This window comes from Ovis aries, chromosome 6 (assembly GCF_016772045.2).
Source record: "Ovis aries strain OAR_USU_Benz2616 breed Rambouillet chromosome 6, ARS-UI_Ramb_v3.0, whole genome shotgun sequence".
NCBI classification, from domain to species: domain Eukaryota; kingdom Metazoa; phylum Chordata; class Mammalia; order Artiodactyla; family Bovidae; genus Ovis; species Ovis aries.
The window spans coordinates 10,130,985-10,151,399 of NC_056059.1; the positions used below are offsets into that span (position 1 = coordinate 10,130,985).

The 20,415-nt window shown below is 36.3% G+C and overlaps 1 long non-coding RNA gene across 1 annotated transcript in view; it reads left to right on the forward strand.

The window, feature by feature from the left end:
- The first annotated feature begins 453 nt into the window (after nt 1-453).
- Nucleotides 454-20,415, forward strand: part of LOC121819803 (uncharacterized) — a 168,416-nt gene continuing 148,454 nt past the window's right edge. The window contains exon 1 of the long non-coding RNA XR_006060103.2: nt 454-580. This is a non-coding gene — a long non-coding RNA (uncharacterized LOC121819803). The remainder of the gene's footprint in view (nt 581-20,415) is intronic.

Genomic DNA, 20,415 nt, shown 5'->3' on the forward strand with positions numbered 1-20,415 from the left:
AAATACACATCTCCACAAACTCACAGTTCCTTTTTCAATAAGCCGAGAACAGAAACAAATCTGAAAGAGATAGCTTTGTTGGTTCACAATCTGGGGAGTTGTGGTGAAATTCCAAAATGGCCCCCACTTTTGAGGAGGGCGAGGAGAGGACGAAGAGAGGGACAGACCACCTCACACTGGTAAGTGGTGGAGTTAATAAGCCAAGTTAATAAGCCTTGTTTTAATAAGCAAGGTGACTTACTGATGAGGTTCGTCTTTGGCGGCCAAAAGTGAGTATGTAGACCTCTGCTCTCGCCAACCAGAAGCTTAGAACTTTTTATAAAGCATCCTTAATGCGGTTCCATCACCCTTCAGACCTCTCTAGACTGTCACTAGTGCATAGCTCTGCGCAGGCGGCGCCCTCGGGCAGAGCTGCGGCTGCGCACTGGGAGTAGTGGGCGGGGCCTAGATTCCGAGACCCAGGAGGCAGGGATGGTGCCTTGGCGAGCCTGCTAGTCCGATCCCTGGAGATTGTCCCGTCCTGCTCTCCGTTCAGTCAGCCGTTATATCCTTTCCGTGACCTCCTCCAACAGGGTTTTAGGTAAGTAAATACTGTTTGTCTTGGTCCATCTTTCTTTGTTTATAAATAATACTTTTGTTTGGAAATTCTTTGGAAAAGGAACTAAAGAAAGAGGCCGTTTTCTCAGAGATGAAATGCAGTGCTACGTTTTTGTAGGAATTTTTCAAGAGACCACTGAATCATAAAAGACATTTTCAAACTTGAAAATTGCACCGTGCTTCAAAAACATGTAAGTGGCTGCTTAAATATTTTAGCAACAAAAACACTTTGAAAATACATATTCAGGTTAATGATCATTAGGAATGTGGCTTTCTTTTAAAAATAAAGGTCGTTCTTTACTTGGTATAATTTTTGTTATTCAGTCGCGTCATGCCTTGGCTCTCTGTGACCCATGGACTGCAGCATGCCAGGCTCCTCCGTCCTCCACTGCCTCGTGGAGTTTGCTCAAGTGCTTGTCCACTGAATTGGTGAAGCTCCCTAATCATTCCCAGGTGTGTCAGTGGTTAAAGAACCGGCCTGCAGGAGACTCAGTCAGACATGAGTTCAATCCCCGGGTAGGAAAGATCCCCTGGAGGAGGCCATGGCAACCCACTCAAGTATTCTTGAGAATCCCCATGGATAGAGGATCCTGGCAGGCAACAGGCCATGGGGTCGTGTAGAGTCCTACACAACTGAACCGAGTTAACAATCATGCAGAAACCAAAATATGTTTTGCATTATCTTTTCTTAAGGTTATTTGATCCAGTACCATTTTTTTTTTGAAATGACTAACCATTTCTGACTGAACAACTGAAAAAACGACCATCTCCTGTGATTTTTCTTTGTATCTTTGTAAAAAATAATATATGTATTTACGTGTGTATATATTCTTGAGCAACTTACTTGATTCCATCTCTGTACTCACATCAGAATGACACCCTCGTAATTAATATTGTATGATTGTAACTTTCAAAATCTGGTAGAATAAATCCTCCAACTTGGAATTCTCTTTCAAGAGTCTAGGCTATTCTAAAGCAGTTTTTTTCAAATATAAATTTTAAGATCATGTTGCAAAATTTCACAACTATAAGACTGTTAAAGCTCCTTGGGATTGTATTTTTTTTTATCACATCTGTTTTTATTTATGCTGGATTTTTTAAATTTTAATTGCAGGCTAATTACTTTGCAATATTGTGGTGGTTTTTGCCATACATTCACATGATTCAGCCATGAGTGTACATGTGTTCCACATCCTGACCCTCCCTCCCACCTCCCTCCTCATCCCATCCCTCGGTGTTATCCCAGTGCACCAGCCCTGAGCACCCTGCCTCATGAATTGAACCTGGACTGTCGATATACTGTATTGAATCAATATAACATGGGGAGAATTGACATCCTAAGTTATTTGCTAATTAAGAAATACGGTATACAGATGAGTTTGTCTTTTAAATTTCTGTCAGCAACATGATCTGACCATATTAAACTCTTCTTTGATAATTGGTGTATTTAGGTTATTTTGAAAGAAATTTTAGATTAGATTTTTAATTTCACATGTCAGTAAATTGAAATATAGTTGATTTGTATGTATTGACTTTATATCTAGCAATTTAATTGACTTATTACTAATAGTGCATTTTATAGGTACTTTAAAAGTTTTCATACATTCATGTCAATTGCACAAGAGCTTTATGTCTTTTAAATCTTTATTTTGTGTTATTACATTACTTATGAAGTCCCTCATAATAATGAACCAAAGAGTGAACAAAAATGCATCTTTATCTTTTGTCTTAAGGACAAGTTTGATAGTTAAAAATTAGTTATAAGATGCCAATAGGGTATTTTTTGTAACTTTGGAAAGATTTGGTTCTGATTCTAGATTACTTCCCTGATAATTCTAGGGCTTCCTTGATAGCTCAGTTGGTAAGGAATCCACCTGCAATGCAGAAGATCCTGGTTTGATTCCTGGGTTGGGAAGATCCGCTGGAGAAGAGATAGGCTACCCACTGCAGTATTCTTGGGCTTCCCTTGTGCCTCTGCTGGTAAAGAATTCACCTACAATGCTAGAGACCTGAATTTGATCCTTGGGTTTGGAAAATACCTGGAGAAGGGAACATCTATCCTCTCCAGTGTTCTGGCCTCGAGTATTCAATGCATTGTGTAGTCCATGGGGTCAGAAAGAGTCAGACACAAAGAGCAACTTTGACTTTCATTTTTTCACTAGATTACTGGGAATTTTACCATAAGGTATATTGAAATATACTGTCTTTCTTTTATTCTGTTAATGCAGTGATTTTAGCAACTCATAACACAAATTTGCGTTCTTAAAATACACTAGATATAGTCCTTACTGATCTTTAGTTTTGTTCTTTCATTTTCAAAAAGAAGTGTGTTAAAATATCTGATTATGTTTGTAATTTATCTATTTCTTATTCTGATGTTCCCTTTTAAAAAATAAGCTTGGAATTCATATTATTAATATGTTTTCTATTTATTGGCCTTTTTTCATCTTTATGGAATGTCTCTTTGAGTCTGTAATATCTCTTTCATTGAAATCTCTCTGGCATGATATTAGTATAGATGTTTACATTTTACTTCTAGTTAAGGTTTTCAGCTTTTTACTTTCGAACTAGCCATGTCCTTATTTTTAAAACCTATAAGCTTTGAATTTTAATGCATTATATTTTTTTATCTAATGTAACAAATTTTAGCTTTTCAGTAAAGAAATAAGTCCTTTCATAATGAATATAAATTTCTAAATTAGTTGAGCTTAGTTTAGCATTACCTGTTTTTCTTTTTTCCTGTCCTGTCTGTTCTTTGCCCTTATATTCCTCATTTCTCAACATCATTTTATATACTTTTCCTTTAATTTTGAATGTCCACATCTTATATAAATATTTTATTATTATTGAGACTACATTCTTCACCTGTTATAACTGAACTTAACATATTTCAATTCCATATCCCATTCCTTCTTTTCCATTATTCAGTCACTAAATTTTACTCATGTATATTATATATATATATGTTAAAAGACCCCACAAGACATTGTTATAATTACTGCTACAGAGCATTGCTACATTTATTGTTAACTATATGTTTGCCTATTTTAGTATATTTCATTATTTGTTTCAATTCTATGATTTTATCTGAAATTACTGACTTTATCCTGAAAAAAATTCCTATACCTTCTCTTCAGTTCAGTTCAGTTCAGTCACGCAGTCGTGTCCAACTCTTTGCGACCCCATGAATCGCAGCACGCCAAGCTTCCCTGTCCATCACCATCTCCCGGAGTTCACTCAGACTCGTGTTCATCAAATCAGTGATGCCATCCAGCCATCTCATCCTCGGTCGTCCCCTTCTTCTCCTGTCCCCAATCCCTCCCAGCATCAAAGTCTTTTCCAATGAGTCAGCTCTTCGCATGAGGTGGCCAAAGTACTGGAGTTTCAGATTTAGCATCATTCCTTCCAAAGAAATCCCAGGGCTGATCTCCTTCAGAATGGACTGGCTGGATCTCCTTGCAGTCCAAGGGACTCTCAAGAGTGTTCTCCAACACCACAATTCAAAAGCATCAATTCTCTGGTGCTCAGCCTTCTTCACAGTCCAACTCTCACATCCATACATGACTACTGGAAAAACCATAGCCTTGACTAGACGGACCTTAGTTGGCAAGGTAATGTCTCTGCTTTTGAATGTGCTATCTAGGTTGCTCATAACTTTTTTTTCCAAGGAGTAAGCGTCTTTTAATTTCATGGCTGCAGTCACCATCTGCAGTGATTTTGGAGGCCCCCAAAATAAAGTCTGACACTGTTTTCCACTGTTTCTCCATCTATTTCCCATGGAGTGATGGGACCAGATGCCATGATCTTCATTTTCTGAATGTTGAGCTTTAAGCCAACTTTTTCACTGTCCTCTTTTACTTTCATCAAGAGGCTTTTTAGTTCCTCTTCACTTTCTGCCATAAGGGTGGTGTCATCTGCATATCTGAGGTTATTGATATTTCTCCCTGCAATCTTGATTCCAGCTTATGTTTCTACCAGCCCAGCATTTCTCATGATGTACTCTGTATATAAGTTAAATAAGCAGGGTGACAATATACAGCCTTGATGTACTCCTTTTCCTATTTGGAACCAGTCTGTTGTTCCATGTCTAGTTCTAACTGTTGCTTCCTGGACTGCATACAGATTTCTCAAGAGGTAGGTTAGGTGGTCTGGTATTCCCATCTCTTTCAGAATTTTCCACAGTTTATTGTGATCCATTGAAACTTATTTGAAACAAAAATCTGCTTGTTTTCTTTTTGTTTATTAGTGCCTTCATTCACCTTCACTTTTGTGCTATTTTTATAGGTACAGAGTTTTAGGTTGGTGCAATTTTTGTAGCTACAGAATTTTAGGTGGTGTTGCAGCTGTTATTGTCATTTTCATTACTTTAAAGACATCATTTTATTGTCTCCTGCCTTCACATTTTCTGTTAAGGAAGGCATTAGTCATACTGTTGCTGCTTTGAAGTTATTGTCCCTATTAACTTTAATGAGTTTTAAGATTTTCTACTTGTATTGGCTTTTCAGCATTCTAAGACAAGACTAGATGTGATTTAGTTTCTATTTATCCTGGACTTCCTTTGTGGCTCAGATGGTAAAGTGTCTGGCTACAGTGTGGGAGACCCAGGTTCAATAAGGTCTCTTGGAGAAGGAAACGGCAACCCATTCCAGTATTCTTGCCTGGAAAATCCCATGGATGGAATAGCCTGGTAGGCAACAGTCCATGGGGTCGCAAAGAGTTGGACACGACTGGGCGGCTTCTTTCTTTTTCTTTCTTTTCTATTTATCCTACTTGATATTTACCAAGCTTCTCGAATTTGTTGGTCATGATATTCATCATTTTTGGATGATTCTCAGACATTAATTCTTCAAATATTATTTCGGTGCCATTTTCTTCATCATCTTCTGGTATGCCAATACACAGTTTAGACCATTTAATTGTACATATTATATGCATCTTGGCATTATATTACCATAATTGAAAATAAAACCTTTAATGGACAGGCACCTACTGGGAGACTGGCTGGAAATGCAGAAAACTTTAGAGAAAATGTGTACAAAACATTCCAGAAGTCATGGTAAGGCTGCATTTATGAAACTGAGAAGCAGGTGAATGTCTACGAGAAACACTGGTCAAGGAAAACAGGAAGTATAAAAACAGAAGCAAAGAGAATTTTATACTCATGAAAGTATTTAAAAGTATAGGTAGCCAGACATATGAGAAAATGAAAATGATAGCAACTTTTACTAGATATAACTCTAAGTTATCAAGTTTTAAAAAAGAAGGAAATCAGAACAAATGCTTATGACAAGAGAATACACACAGAACATCCTGTGTAGGTAGAAATGGATGACCACATTCCAGATACAATTCGTGTGGTCTTAGACATCTCTCACTGGGGCAGAGCAAGTTCTTGAGCATTTTCATGGCACTGCACAAATCTGAGAGCAAGATAGTGGGCATGAATATCATAAAAGGGATTGGAAGAAAATAACTGCAGATGAGTAGTTTCCTTTTAAATATCTCTTTAGCACAATGCTAAGGAAGAGAAGAAAAAAAGTATAGTTAGAATAATTAAAATTTAAAGTATTTACCCTTTCATGGTGGCATATTGCACACTTTTAGAATATGAAGCACATCCACATCTTCAAAGGAAAACTTTCTTAGTATCCTAGAAATTGTTTAGTTTTACTTTTCATATATATTCAGTTAAATGCTCTATGCTGCACACTTTAAGAAACAGCTTTCAGAAGTTCATGTATTTTGTGATTCTTAAAGCTTTGAACAAAAGTTGGTATTTTGTGAATTTGTGCATTAGCTCAAGATCAATTTCTAATTGTGTCATTACTTGAATGCAGTTTTTCATGTAAGTTTGTTATTCTGTTCCTAATATCAGAGGCATTAACCAAGTTCTCTTAGTTATTTTGAGAAATTACTTTGACATGAATTTTATACAGCTCATATAGTGTTTTATGAGGCATATGGGAGGAGATAAACAGAGGAGAGCTCCTCACTCTGACTTAGCCATAATTGTTGCTTGTCAACACTAGCATCTGTGGCATGTACTGATTGAACATCTTTTTTTCCCACAGGTTAGTAAAGAAACAAATCCCACAAGATCAGCAATGTCTAATGAGACTATTACTATTTTAACACTTAAATTTACCCTTAATATAATATCTTGTGTAACTGCAATTCACTGCAGCATATTACGAACATCTTGCTATTGAAACTGCACACCATTCCCCTAATCAAATTTTAAGTGAATTAATATTACCTATAAAATGATTTATTCTTTCACAATTTTGGTATTCAAATTCACTACATCTTGTACTGTCTTCTCATACAGACTATTCTAGGGCCGAATAGATCTTCAGTTCAGATCAGTTGCTTATGTCCGACTCTGTGACCCCATGGACTGCAGCACGCCAGGCCTCCCTGTCCATCACCAAAACCCAGAGATTACTCAAACTCATGTCCATTGAGTCAGTGATGCCATCCAAACCATCTCATCCTCTGTTTTCCTCTTCTCTCACCTTCAATCTTTCCCAGCATCAGGTGGCTAAAGTATTGGAGTTTCAGCTTCAACATCAGTCCTTCCAATAAACAGTCAGGACTGGTCTCCTTTAGGATGGACTGGTTGGATCTCCTTGCAGTCCAAGGGACTCTCAAGAGTCTTCTCCAACACCACAGTTCAAAAGCATCAATTCTTTGGCTTCTTTATAGTTGAACTCTCACATCCATACATGACTACTGGAAAAAATAGATCTTCACTGGGACTGAAATTCAATGTGCAATTTAACATCTGTGTTATTAATAACTTGTACATGAGCTTTAATTTTTCTGAATCTGTTTGTTCAAATTTAAAATAATATTGGTCTCTACAGAATTGGAGCTTTGCAAAAATATTCTTTATATATTAAATAAACCATTTAATTGTTCATAGAAAATTCCTAGATTTTTTTGGGTAAAACGCCTTTTATTGTACAAGTTTTTGTACCTGTAGTACTTTTTGTACTTCTACTCAGTTTTTTAAATCAATTACCAATAACAACCAAAAAAATACTCTCATATTTTTTTATTCTCAAGAGAAAGGGCTCTTTTACTCTTCTATTCTTCGATGCTGATATTGTAAATCAGTATAGACCAGCTCGTTAGCTAGGGTTAGTTCCAGATTATGCTTATTGTACCTGGGTAATTGTTAGTAGCATCTCCTTTTACTCACAAAATGTCCAAGTAAGACAAATAATAGTATAGTGTCCCATTTTATATGGCTCCAGCAATACCTCTGTGTTCTGCTTTGGTATGAGTTATTGTACACTCATTTTGACTTTAATTAAATTGACAGCTAAGGCTAAGTCTTCCCATTGGTACCTTTTTCTTCTTTTAGTTTCTGCGTACTGCCTTGGACATAGATGTGACAAACATATTTACTGAGCTGTGTTTCATTTTTGATATTATAATTGGCATTATTTGGTAAAATATTTTTGTGAATGCTTTCATATATTTGAGGTTGCTGCTGCTACTGCTGCTAAGTTGCTTCAGTCGTGTCCGACTCTGTGCGACCCCATAGATGGCAGCCCACCAGGCTCCCCTGTCCCTGGGATTCTCCAGGCAAGAACACTGGAGTGGGTTGCCATTTCCTTCTCCAGTGCATGAAAGTGAAAAGTGAAAGTGAAGTCACTCAGTCGTGTGCGACTCTTAGCGACCCCATGGACTGAAGCCCACCAGGCTCCTCCGTCTATGGGATTTTCCAGGCAAGAGTACTGGAGTGGGGTGCCATTGCCTTCTCCATATTTGAGGTTGGACCTTCCATATCAGAAAAACCTCTTCCTGTACTTACATTGTTTAAAGTTTGTATGAATGAGTACAATAATAATATTAAAAGGTCATTAATTAAAAGAGATAATATATAAGAGAAATTATAAATATTTATTATCTTTTCATGTTTTAAGAACTCTACTAGATTCATCAGACACAGAAGTAAATTAAAAGGAAAGAAATAAGCCTCTGTTTCCTTGATCTTAAAGTGAGGTAGATTGGTAATTGAAAAAATCTTCCCAGAAAAAATCATAAATATAAATATTAGTAATTGTAAGTGGCTTAGTTAAATTTACATAATTACAAATTTACATGATGTCAGATAGTGAAAACTAGGTTTCCCTGAATTAGGGATTATTTGCTAAAATCTGAAGGAACATACTTCTATTTCTGTTAATATAATGGCTTATATATATTTCAAAATTCTCCCAGTGGGGGAAAAACACAAGAGCTTCTTAAAATATAATTGTAAGTGTATATTTACAAATATAGTTACTTTCACAAGATAATAAAGAATAATCAGATGAGAAAATGAATGTAGAAATGAAAAGTTTTAGTATGTTAGAATCAAATAACTGCTTTAACACACCCAAAGTCTCAGAAACTTAAGATATTAGAACTTCATGGTTTTTGGGTTTTTTTTGTCTTCTATAGAGCAATTCAATGCAAGTGTCTGGTGATGAATTCCATGTAGTTTTTCTAAAATTACTCCTCACACGTAGACACTCATTAGAGACTTGGAGTTCATTGCTTACATTTTCGGCTTATAATCAGTTACCTTTTGCAGCTCTGCTGGCACAACATTTTTGCCCTCTATTCCATTTTACTTGGAGAAAAAAAAAAAAAGGCAAATCCTCTTGAGCTCAATGGTTTCATATCTAATGTGTTTCTAAATGTAGCGATTTGCTACCAATATCCTTCTAAAATACCATTTTCAATTTCCTCTACAGTTTTAGCTTAGTAGGCACTTGGTCTATATTGCAACTTACATATCTCAGCATTATTTGGCATGGGTATAGTGCAGGTTACAATAAAGAACTAAACAACTTCATACCACAGTGGAATGAAATGAAACATTCTCCTTCATTGATTAACCATTATATATCAAATTACTGTATGACTCTGAGTTTTGTTTTGTGACATCTTTACTCTGGAATCAAAGCTGATAGTATAGTTACTTCCAGGAAGATTGCTGATCAGTTGAGCAGGAAGGAAAAAAAAAAAAAATAAAAGAGAGAGAGAGAACTTTGTAGAACTAATACCATCTAATTAATGCTCTAGTCCCAAAGTGTTATGTTCATTCACCTACAATTGAGGTACAAATGAGGTCCTCCTGAACTAATCCTGTCCAGTGAGCTACAAGTAAAGATGACATAATGATGACTCAGCAGTTGAAGAATCTGCCTGCAGTGCAGGAGAGGCAGTAGTCTCAGGTTTGAATCTTGGCTTCTGAAGATACCCTGCAGAAGGAAATGACAATCCACTCCAGTATTCTTGCCTGGGAAATCCCTTGGACAGAGGAACCTGGCAGATGTAACTAAGCACATTACATGCTAAGTTGCTTCAGTCATGTCTGACTCTGTGACACTATGGACTATTGCCCTCCAGGCTCCTCTGTCTAAGGGATTTTCTAGGCAAGAATACTGGAGTGAGTTGCCATGCTCTCCTCTAGGGGATCTTTCTGACCCAGAGATTGAACCCACATCTCATGTTTCCTGCTTTGTCAGGCAGGTTCTTTACCACTAGCACCACCTGGGAAGACCATTTGGATGAGATTAGTTAAGAAGGACCTCCTCCAACCACGAAGGAACTGGGAAGTGCAACATATGTATATAGGAAATGTGCTGTGACAGAAATACTAGGAAACATCTGTAATTTCTACTACAATAGATCCATGTTTCTTTGTTCTAATTTTATGATTTTATGTGTTCTATGAAGCCTCTACCAGCATCTTCTATGAATCTTAGCTGTTGTCACTTAACATTAAGAAAATGCCCTATGGATTATTATAGCACTGCAAGTAACCAATTATAGATTAGATAAAGTAATGCTAGTGCTACAAAAGTTAAACCTAAAACATTACTGACTTAACACATATCCAGAGTTCTTAACTTATATGCAGAGTACATCATGAGAAACGATGGACTGGAAGAAACACAAGCTGGAATCAAGATTGCCGGGAGAAATATCAATAACCGTAGATATGCAGATGACACCACCCTTATGGCAGAAAGTGAAGAGGAACTAAAAAGCCTGTTGATGAAATTGAAAGAGGAATCTCCACGCTGTTCTCTATAGTGGCTGTACTAGTTTGCATTCCCACCAACAATGTAAGAGGTTTCCCTTTTCTCCACACCCTCTCCAACATTTACTGCTTGTAGACTTTTGGATCACAGCCATTCTGACTGGTGTGAAATGGTACCTCATTGTGGTTTTGATTTGCATTTCTCTGATAATGAATGATGTTAAGCATCTTTTCATGTGTTTGTTAGCCATCTATATGTCTTCTTTGGAGAAATGTCTATTTAGTTCTTTGGCCCATTTTTTGATTGGGTTGTTTATTTTTCTGGAATTGAGCTGCAGGAGTTGCTAGTATATTTTTGAGATTAATTGTTTGTCAGTTGCTTCATTTGCTATTATTTTCTCCCATTCTAAAGGCTGTCTTTTCACCTTGGCTTATAGTTTCCTTTGTTGTGCAGAAGCTTTTAAATTGATGAAACTGGAGCCTATTATACAGAGTGAAGTAAGCCGGAAAGAAAAATACCAATACAGTATACTAATGCATATATATGGAATTTAGAAAGATGGTAACAATAACCCTGTATGCGAGACAGCAAAAGAGACACAGATGTATAGAACAGTCTTTTGGACTCTGTGGGAGAGGGAGAGGGTGGGATGGTTTGGGAGGATGGCATTGAAACATGTATAATATCATATATGAAAGGAATCACCAGTCCAGGTTTGATGCATGATACTGGATGCTTGGGACTGGTGCACTGGGATGACCCAGAGTGATGGTACAGGGAGGGAGGAGGGAGGGGGTTTCAGGATGGGGAACACGTGTATACCTGTGGTGGAATCATGTTGATGTATGGCAAAACCAATATAATACTGTAAAGTAATTAACCTCCAATTAAATAAATTTATATTAAAAATAAAAAATTTTAAAAAGATTTTTTTTTAATTTTTATTTTTACTTTATTTTACTTTACAATACTGTATTGGTTTTGCCACACATTGACATGAATCCACCACGGGTGTACATGCATTCCCAAACATGAACCCCCTTCCCACCTCCCTCCCCATAACATCTCTCTGGGTCATCCCCGTGCACCAGCCCCAAGCATCCTGTATCCTGCATTGGACATAGACTGGCGATTCGTTTCTTACATGATAGTATACATGTATCAGTGCCATTCAAAGAAAGTAGAAGAAGAGAGTGAAAAAGTTGGATTAAAGCTCAACATTCAGAAAACGAAGATCATGGCATCTGGTCCCATCACTTCTTGGGAAATAGATGGGGAAACAGTGAAAACAGTGACAGACTTTATCTTTTTGGGCTCCAAAATCACTGCAGATGGTGATTGCAGCCATGAAATTAAAAGATGCTTATTCCTTGGAAGGAAAGTTATGACCAACCTAGATAGCATATTCAAAAGCAGAGACATTACTTTGCCAACAAAGGTCCGTCTAGTCAAGGCTATTGGATGGATGTGAGAGTTGGACTATAAAGAAAGCTGAGCACCAAAGAATTGATGCTTTTGAACTGTGGTGTTGGAGAAGATTCTTGAGAGTCCCTTGGACTGCAAGGAGATCCAACCAGTCCATTCTGAAGGAGATCAATCCTGGATGTTCTTTGGAAGGAATGATGCTAAAGCTGAAACTCCAGTACTTTGGCCACCTCATGTGAAGAGTTGACTCATTGCAAAAGACTGATGCTGGGAGGAATTGGGAGCGGGAGGAATTGGGAGCAGGTGGAGAAGGGGACGACAGAGGATGAGATGGCTGGATGGCATCACCAACTTGGTGGACATGAGTTTTAGTGAACTCTGGGAGTTGGTGATAGACAGGGAGGCCTGGCGTGCTGGGATTCATGGGGTCACAAAGAGTCAGACATGACTGAGCGACTGAACTGAACTCCTATATCCTGTGTCTCTGCCATTGTCAGCACATGGACACTGACCAGGGACCTCAGAAAATAATTAAATTATTTTGTGAGAGATTTTTAAGGTCTAGATCTGGAATTTTCATTCGTTACTTCAGCACATGTTCCGTTGTCTGGCACTTGGTCACACTACCACACCTAAATAAATATACATGAGCCAAGATAATATGGATCCTGGTTGATTAATAATATCTCAGTAGCATTTTAAGCTATGTAAGGAGATCTAAAAAATTTGGTGCAAGGCTTCCCTGCTGGCTCAGACAGGTTAAGAATCCACCTGCAATGTAAAATATTTGGTGCAATATTATTTAACTCTATCCTGGCCAGATATCACCCTTAAGATACCATCTAAGTTCTAGTAAATTTAGACGTTAGACATCTCTTTTGAAGTCTGTGCTTTAAAATAATTCAGAAAATAATATTTGTCCATATTAGGGAATCTAGTAGAAACTTCTTATAGAAGTAGGATTATAAAGAGAGACATCTTCATATATTTTCATTATAGTATTCAAGAGAAAAATAAACCCATTGTGAAAAAGATGTCTTTAAAGAATTTTTCTTGTCCTGGTTCCTTTGTTGAGTAGGTGGGGGAAAAAAAAATATGTTTAATTTGCAGAGAAGACAACTGTCATAAAATAGCATGGATAAAATTAAACTTTATTTTGTGAAATATATAAAAATAAAAGGAGGCCATATAAGAAATTATTTTGAAGTGTTCTTTATTTACAATATTGTGTTATTTTATACTGTATATACTATATAGCATATACACTGTATAGCATGTATAGGTACAGATATATATGCATTATTTTTCATATTATTTTCTATTATGGTTCATCGCAAGATATTTAATATTGTTCTCTGTGCTATACAGTAGGACCTAATTGTCTGTCCACTGTATATATAATATTTTGTGTATTCTAACCCAAAACTCCCAGTCTATCCCTCCCCAATTTTTTCTACCTCTTGGCAATCATACATCTCTTCTCTTTGTAAGTTTGTTTCTATTTCATAGATAAGTTCATTTGCATCATATTTTAGATTCCACATATAAACAGTATCATATGGTATTTTTCCTTCTCTTTCTGACTTGCTTTGCTTAGTGTGAGAGTCTCTAGGGCCATCCTTGTTGCTGTATGTGGCATTATTTCATTCTTTTATGCCTAAGTTTATCTATTTCATTGTATATAGGTACCATGTGTTCTTTATCCATTCATCTGTTGATGGGCATCTAGGTTGTTTCCATGTCTTGGTTATTATAAATAGTGCTGCAATGAATATTGGGGTGCTTGTTTCTGTTAGAATTATGATTTTATCCAGAAACATACCAAGGAGTGGGATCACTAGATCATATGGCACGTCTATGTTTAGTTTCTTAAGGAACCTCTATACTGTTTTCTCCATGCTGCTGCTGCTAAGTCGCTTCAGTTGTGTCCGACTCTGTGTCTGTGCGACCCCATAGACGGCAGCCCACCAGGCTCCCCCGTCCTTGGGATTCTCCAGGCAAGACTACTGGAGTGGGTTGCCATTTCCTTCTCCAATGCATGAAAGTGAAAAGTCAAAGTGAAGTCACTCAGTCTTGTCAACTCTTAACGACCCCATGGACTTCAGCCTACCAGGCTCCTCCATCCATGGGATTTTTCCAGGCAAGAGTACTGGAGCGGGTTACATTCCCACCAACAGTGTAGGAGGGTTCCATGGGGACATTTTTATATAAAGTTGTTTAAGTTGTTATCACACTTAGCCAACTAGAAATTCAAATTCTCTCTGGAAAAGCACATATTCAAACCAGACCTCAAAGAATGTAGATTAATTTCCTAAGCATTTGGACTCATGTCAAAACACATGCATTCAAAAGAGAACCATGAGTGAGAGACACAGGGAAACAAAAAACAAAGTAAATTCTTTGTTTTTGTAATTTCATATAAAATGCAATATAGATGAAGTTTATACAACTCAAATCAAAATCAAAAGCTTAAAATATAAACTAAAATAAGAATTACATAAAGTCCAAGAGAGTTTTAAAAATAAGTAATTCTAGAAATAAAAACATAATACATGTTATTAAAGCATACTGGACTCTTTAAGAGGCACACTAAGATAAACTTGAAAAAATTAATAACTTGTACTTGGAAAAAAAAATAAAGACATTAAAATATAGTCCAGATAGATAATTAGAAGAATATGGTGAAATTAGGATACATGACAGGTAATGTAAGAATGCTTATAAGCATAATAATATTCAAGTAAAAGATGAGAGAATGAAAAAGAAACGATTTTTAAAAAGTAATCATTTGCATAATTGCAAATATATATTGTATTTAAAATATAAAATACAAACACTTTGCATTGGTGTTTAGTGAACAGGGCCAAGGGACTAAAAATTTTGCAAAAGTAATAGCTAAGAGTCAAAAATTGATTTCACAGTTCACCAAATTATAGAAATATGCTAAATAGGCAATAAACTAGTCTTCATAAAGGCTGAAATCTAGTTTCAGATGGACGCCAACCCATAAACTAATTTCCATGTACTTTAATAGCATGCTAGAGAGCAAAATTAAATGTTTAGAGGAAGGTACCATTAGAAAGAATTTAAATTATCTCCATCATTTTTCATACCAAATAACCAATTTTTAATAAAAGATCATAAATCATGTTAATGGAAAGAGTCAAGTACCAAAAGAAGAGGAAGAAGGAAGAAAAGAGAGAGGTAGAGGACTGGGCAGAGAGGAGAAGAAAATCAGAAGATATTAAGATAATAAAATTACCATACATGGATTTTAAAATAACCATGCTTAATTTACTCAGAAAATAGGTGTTAAAATGGAGAATTTTGCCAAACATTTGTGATCAAAAAAGAGGGAGAATAAATAGTCAGTGGATTGCTAACACCTACCAACAAAAATGAAAGAAAAACAAACAAACAAACCTACACTCACTGGAAAAGTGAACCTAGGAAAATAAAATAATTGAAACGGAAAAATTCAATAGAACAATAAAATTACTTAGAAAATTTGTAACCAGTGAGGCAAATCAACATAAAGTACATGGTAATGATGTAAATAGAGGAAGAAAAAAAAATGTTAAATGGCCAAAAAAAATAAAACAATTTAGTAATGAGTTTGATACCCTGTATTCAAGGAATATACTCTATGGATTGGGAGAGTTCAGTGCTCACGAGCACTGGGGAGCTCTTTCTGATGGATGTCTAGGCAAGAGCATTTTTTATAGGGTGTTAAAAGCAACAGTGCAGAGATGACATGGTTTTGGCTGGGGTTGCATGGCTGACCTTCTTTAGAAATATCAAAGAAAAGGGAAATATGTATGGAGCCCAGAGTTGGCTCGGTGGTTCGGGATTGACTGACTACATGTTCTACGTTTCTGATTAAGAGGAGCATTTATAAGAACAGGAAAGTTCACTTTGCTGCCCTGGCACCCCAGGCAGAATGACTATCTTGGACCTAGAAAATGTTTTCAAGGTTTCTGTTTCTCAAGAAAATTATCTTTGTATATGTGTGATTACAATGAAAACTCACCTGGATATAGGTATGATTTATTCTTTTTTTCTGAATATATAGTATACCTCAATAAATATGTTTATTTAAAGCATTAGTATTGCTCATGTTATCACATTACCAGAAGCTTCTGGGGACAAGTAGAGGTCAAATCACATAGCATTTCATGAGGCAACTATTGAAGATTTCTGTTTATGCATAAGGTAATTGAAGAGCCATTTACATATTTTAATAAAGGGCTTCATCTCAGCATCTCACTTGCACTTTAGAATTCCCAATTCAGAAATGGGGAGTGAAATGAAAGAGGGAAAGTGGATTTGGCAGAATAACTAATATTCTCTAAGATATGTAATGAGGACTTGTAACTAGAACTACTTTGTGGGTGTGGTTGGAGAGGGGCAGGGAGAGGGAGTAACTATCAAAATAAAATGATTACATTTAATGGATATAATTTAGGTTACACCAGTGGGACTTGATGCTGGGTCTGATTTGGGCGTGGCTAGAGAAGGAAAGGGTTAAATAATATTTCCAAAGTTTCTATCTTGTGTAACAGAATAACTGAAAATATATTTTATTAATAGGTAACAGTGCAAAATGTTTACTTAAATAGTAAAATGTAAACTTTCTGCTATAGTTTATAATGTTGAAGATGAAATATTTTTAAGACATTCAAATAGAGATGCCAAAGAGTCTTTTTCCATCATGATCTCTGAGGAGAGATCAGAACTGATGACATATTTTTGTAAGTTTTCTATTTGTAAGTGGATTTTGAAACCAAGGATATGGATAAGATCATCCAGAGAGAGGCCATCGATTGAGAAGAAAAGTCTTTTTAGGTCCAAACCTGATGGGACTCAACTTCAAACTGTATTGCAGTTGAAAACAAATCTACAAAGGAGACTGTGAATTGGGGTTGAGTGAGGAAGAAAGAAAATCATGAGAATATTACGAAAGAGAATGTTGAGCAAATGGGAGTTCAGGAATGGATGGGGAAGGAGCCACACTGGGGTGGAAGGAAGGCTGGTTTTAGTGAAAGAGGAGCCGTGGTTTGGATCCAGTAGTAGGACTGTTTTTGTCATTGAGGCAAAAACCAGTGTGGTCAGTCACAGTTGTGTAGGTGATAGAATCAAAACAAAATAACCGAACGTTTTGAGAACATTGGTTATGAAGGAAAGCTTACTTCTTATTGGGAACAGGAAAAAGAGTGGGATCCACAGAATTTTGTTGCCATTGCTTTGCTGCTGCTGTTGTTACTGAGTTTTGGAATGATGAGGTTTGAAAAAATATTTTTAAAAATGAGAAAAATGTAGTTACATGCATCTGATTACATATTGAAGAGAAATAATAGATAATAATCAGTGAAAGCAAAGATAGCCAAAAAGAGCTCCAAGGCACAGATTGAGGCACTCTCCTTTCAGAGAGGAAGAAGGTGCTCATCTGCCGTAGCAGGTGGTTGGATTCCAAATCAATGGGTTTTGTAACTGAAGAAATAAAAAGAGAGACTGCTCCCAAATATGTGATTTTGGAATCAATTTTAGATATACCATTTTTAATATAAAATTATGTCCAAGTTTAAATTTTTAAGAAGAAAGTGTATATGTTCAGATACATAGTTTATACAGTATGTGTATATGTTGCTCAAATTGTATTAAATGAATAAATTATTTGAAAGGAAGATTTTGTTATAACCAAGAGCAAGTCACATTGCTTATATAATCCATCAATTCATGATATACTCCTCACAATGCTCCATTTAAAACTATAGATATAGTTTTAAAACTATAGTAAAACTATAATTGAGTTCCTGGTAATGAAAAAGTTATCATCTCCAGGCTTCTAATTCTTGTATTTAAAACAGATGTAAATATTTTGCCCTTTATTATTTTAATAAGATGAAGTATATTCTTTAAAAGAGTATTAGGATTATACTTTATTATAATGAGTATCCATTTACATAGAAATAAATGTAATTGAAAGAGTGACTCTATTTGTATCTCCATAACCGAGCCTCTTCCTAATCTTTATTCAGTTGGTTTTGTTGTGGATATAATAAAACATTTTAATTGCTTGAGTTCTTTATAGGGAAGACATAACACCAAGCTTAGAGTTACACAGTGCTTGCCTCTGCAACAAGCTGTCAAAACTGAGTTCTGATTCTGGGATAAATCTGCTTATCTCTTACATTCAGATATTTTAAAGTTTCACAGTTAGAATGCATCTTAAGGCCAATATCTTAAGAAATTTTACAGCTATCAGTTAAAGAGACAAAAATGATGATTTTTAACCCAATTCTTCCTTAATAAATTATGAGATTTTGAAATCTAGGACAGATAGGTGAGACCTAATTCATTTTTTCCAGATAACTACCAGAAATGGCAGAAATATGTAGCAAAATACAGTAGGAGAAGGGAGAGGACTCTACAAGTGTAACCAAATTTAAACAGCAATACACATGACTAATCCTCTTTAATATGTATTACAATTTCACAGTGTACAAAATTCAAGACTACAAGTACAGGCTTTAGAAGGCAACGTGTGATCAATACTGTGATTTTATGATGCAAAACTGTTTATGCATTAATGGTGTACAAAATAATCACTTTAGATTATTATTATTAAATAGTTTAGATTATTTTTTATTGAAATACTGAAGAGATACATTGTAAATAAATATGATCGTTAATTTAAGCCCTCTAAAGTTCCTATTGAGGCTTCCCTGGTAGCTCAACTGGTAAAGAATCTGCCTGCAATGCAGGAGACCCCAGTTACATTCCTGGGTTGGGAAGATCCACTGGAGAAGGGAAGGCTACCCACTCCAGGATTCTTGGGCTTTCCTTGTGGCTCAGCCGGTAAAAAATCTGCCTTTAGTGCGGGAGACCTGGGTTCACTCCCTCGGTTGGGAAGATCTCTTGGAGAAGGGAAAGGCTACTCATTCCAGTATTTTGGCCTAAAGAATTCCATGGACTGTTTATCCATGGGGTCACAAAGAGTCAGATACAACTGAGCGACTTTCACTTAAAGCTCCTGTTCAATACACATGATTTCTTTTAACAGTTAGGATCTCAAATATGATATTTATTATTTGATTTGCTCTGTTTAAGATATATGAATACTATCACTTCCAAGAAATTGATAGATAAACCAAGAGAAGAAAAGCAATTTTATAAATTTTTAATGTGTAAATTAAACTCTATAAAAAATGATGAATGGGTTAGTATACTGTATTGGTGTTTTTCTTTCTGGCTTACTTCACTCTGTATAATCGGCTCCAGTTTCATCCATCTCATCAGAACTGATTCAAATGAATTCTTTTTAACGGCTGAGTAATACTCCATTGTGTATATGTACCACAGCTTTCTTATCCATTCATCTGCTGATGGACATCTAGGTTGTTTCCATGTCCTGGCTATTATAAACAGTGCTGCGATGAACATTGGGGTACATGTGTCTCTTTCCATATGGAATATAGGAAGATGGCAATGACGACCCTGTATGCAAGACAGGAAAAAAGACACAGATGTGTATAACGGACTTTTGGACTCGGAGGGAGAGGGAGAGGGTGGGATGATTTGGGAGAATGGCATTCTAACATGTATACTATCATGTAAGAATTGAATCGCCAGTCTATGTCTGACGCAGGATACAGCATGCTTGGGGCTGGTGCATGGGGTTGACCCAGAGAGATGTTATGGGGAGGGAGGTGGGAGGGGTGTTCATGTTTGGGAACACATGTAAGAATTAAAGATTTTAAAATTTAAAAAATAAAAAAACTAAAAAAAAAAATTAAAAAAAATGATGAATGGAAAGGGTTTAAACATTTATCTCCACCTATGGTCAGCTTCCTAGATTTGCACATTTTGCTGTATAGATGTTACTGTAATTATGTCATGATGGTAAAACATTAACTTTTAGAAACAAATGGGGGAAATTTTTAATTCTAAGTGAAACAATATAAATAGACCCAGAACAATTGTCTTGTATTGACTCAACAACTGAGAAACTTATATACTGGGTCAACTTAATGTTGATCTAGATTTGACAGTATCAAAAAGGCAAACTCTCTTCTTCTGTAAACTGTTGTTTTGTAGTGCGTGTGTGCACATGCTAAATCACTTCAGCAGTGTCTGACTCTGCGACCCTATGGACTGTAGCCCACCAGGCTCCTCTGTCCATGAGATTCTCCGGGCAAGAATACTGGAGTGGGTTTCCATGCCTTCATCCAGGGTATCTTCCTGACCCAGGGATCGAACTTGTGTCTCCTGCAACTCCTTCATTGCAGGCTGATTCTTTACACTTGAGCCATCAGGGAAGCTGGTTGTTTTGTAGTATACATACTAT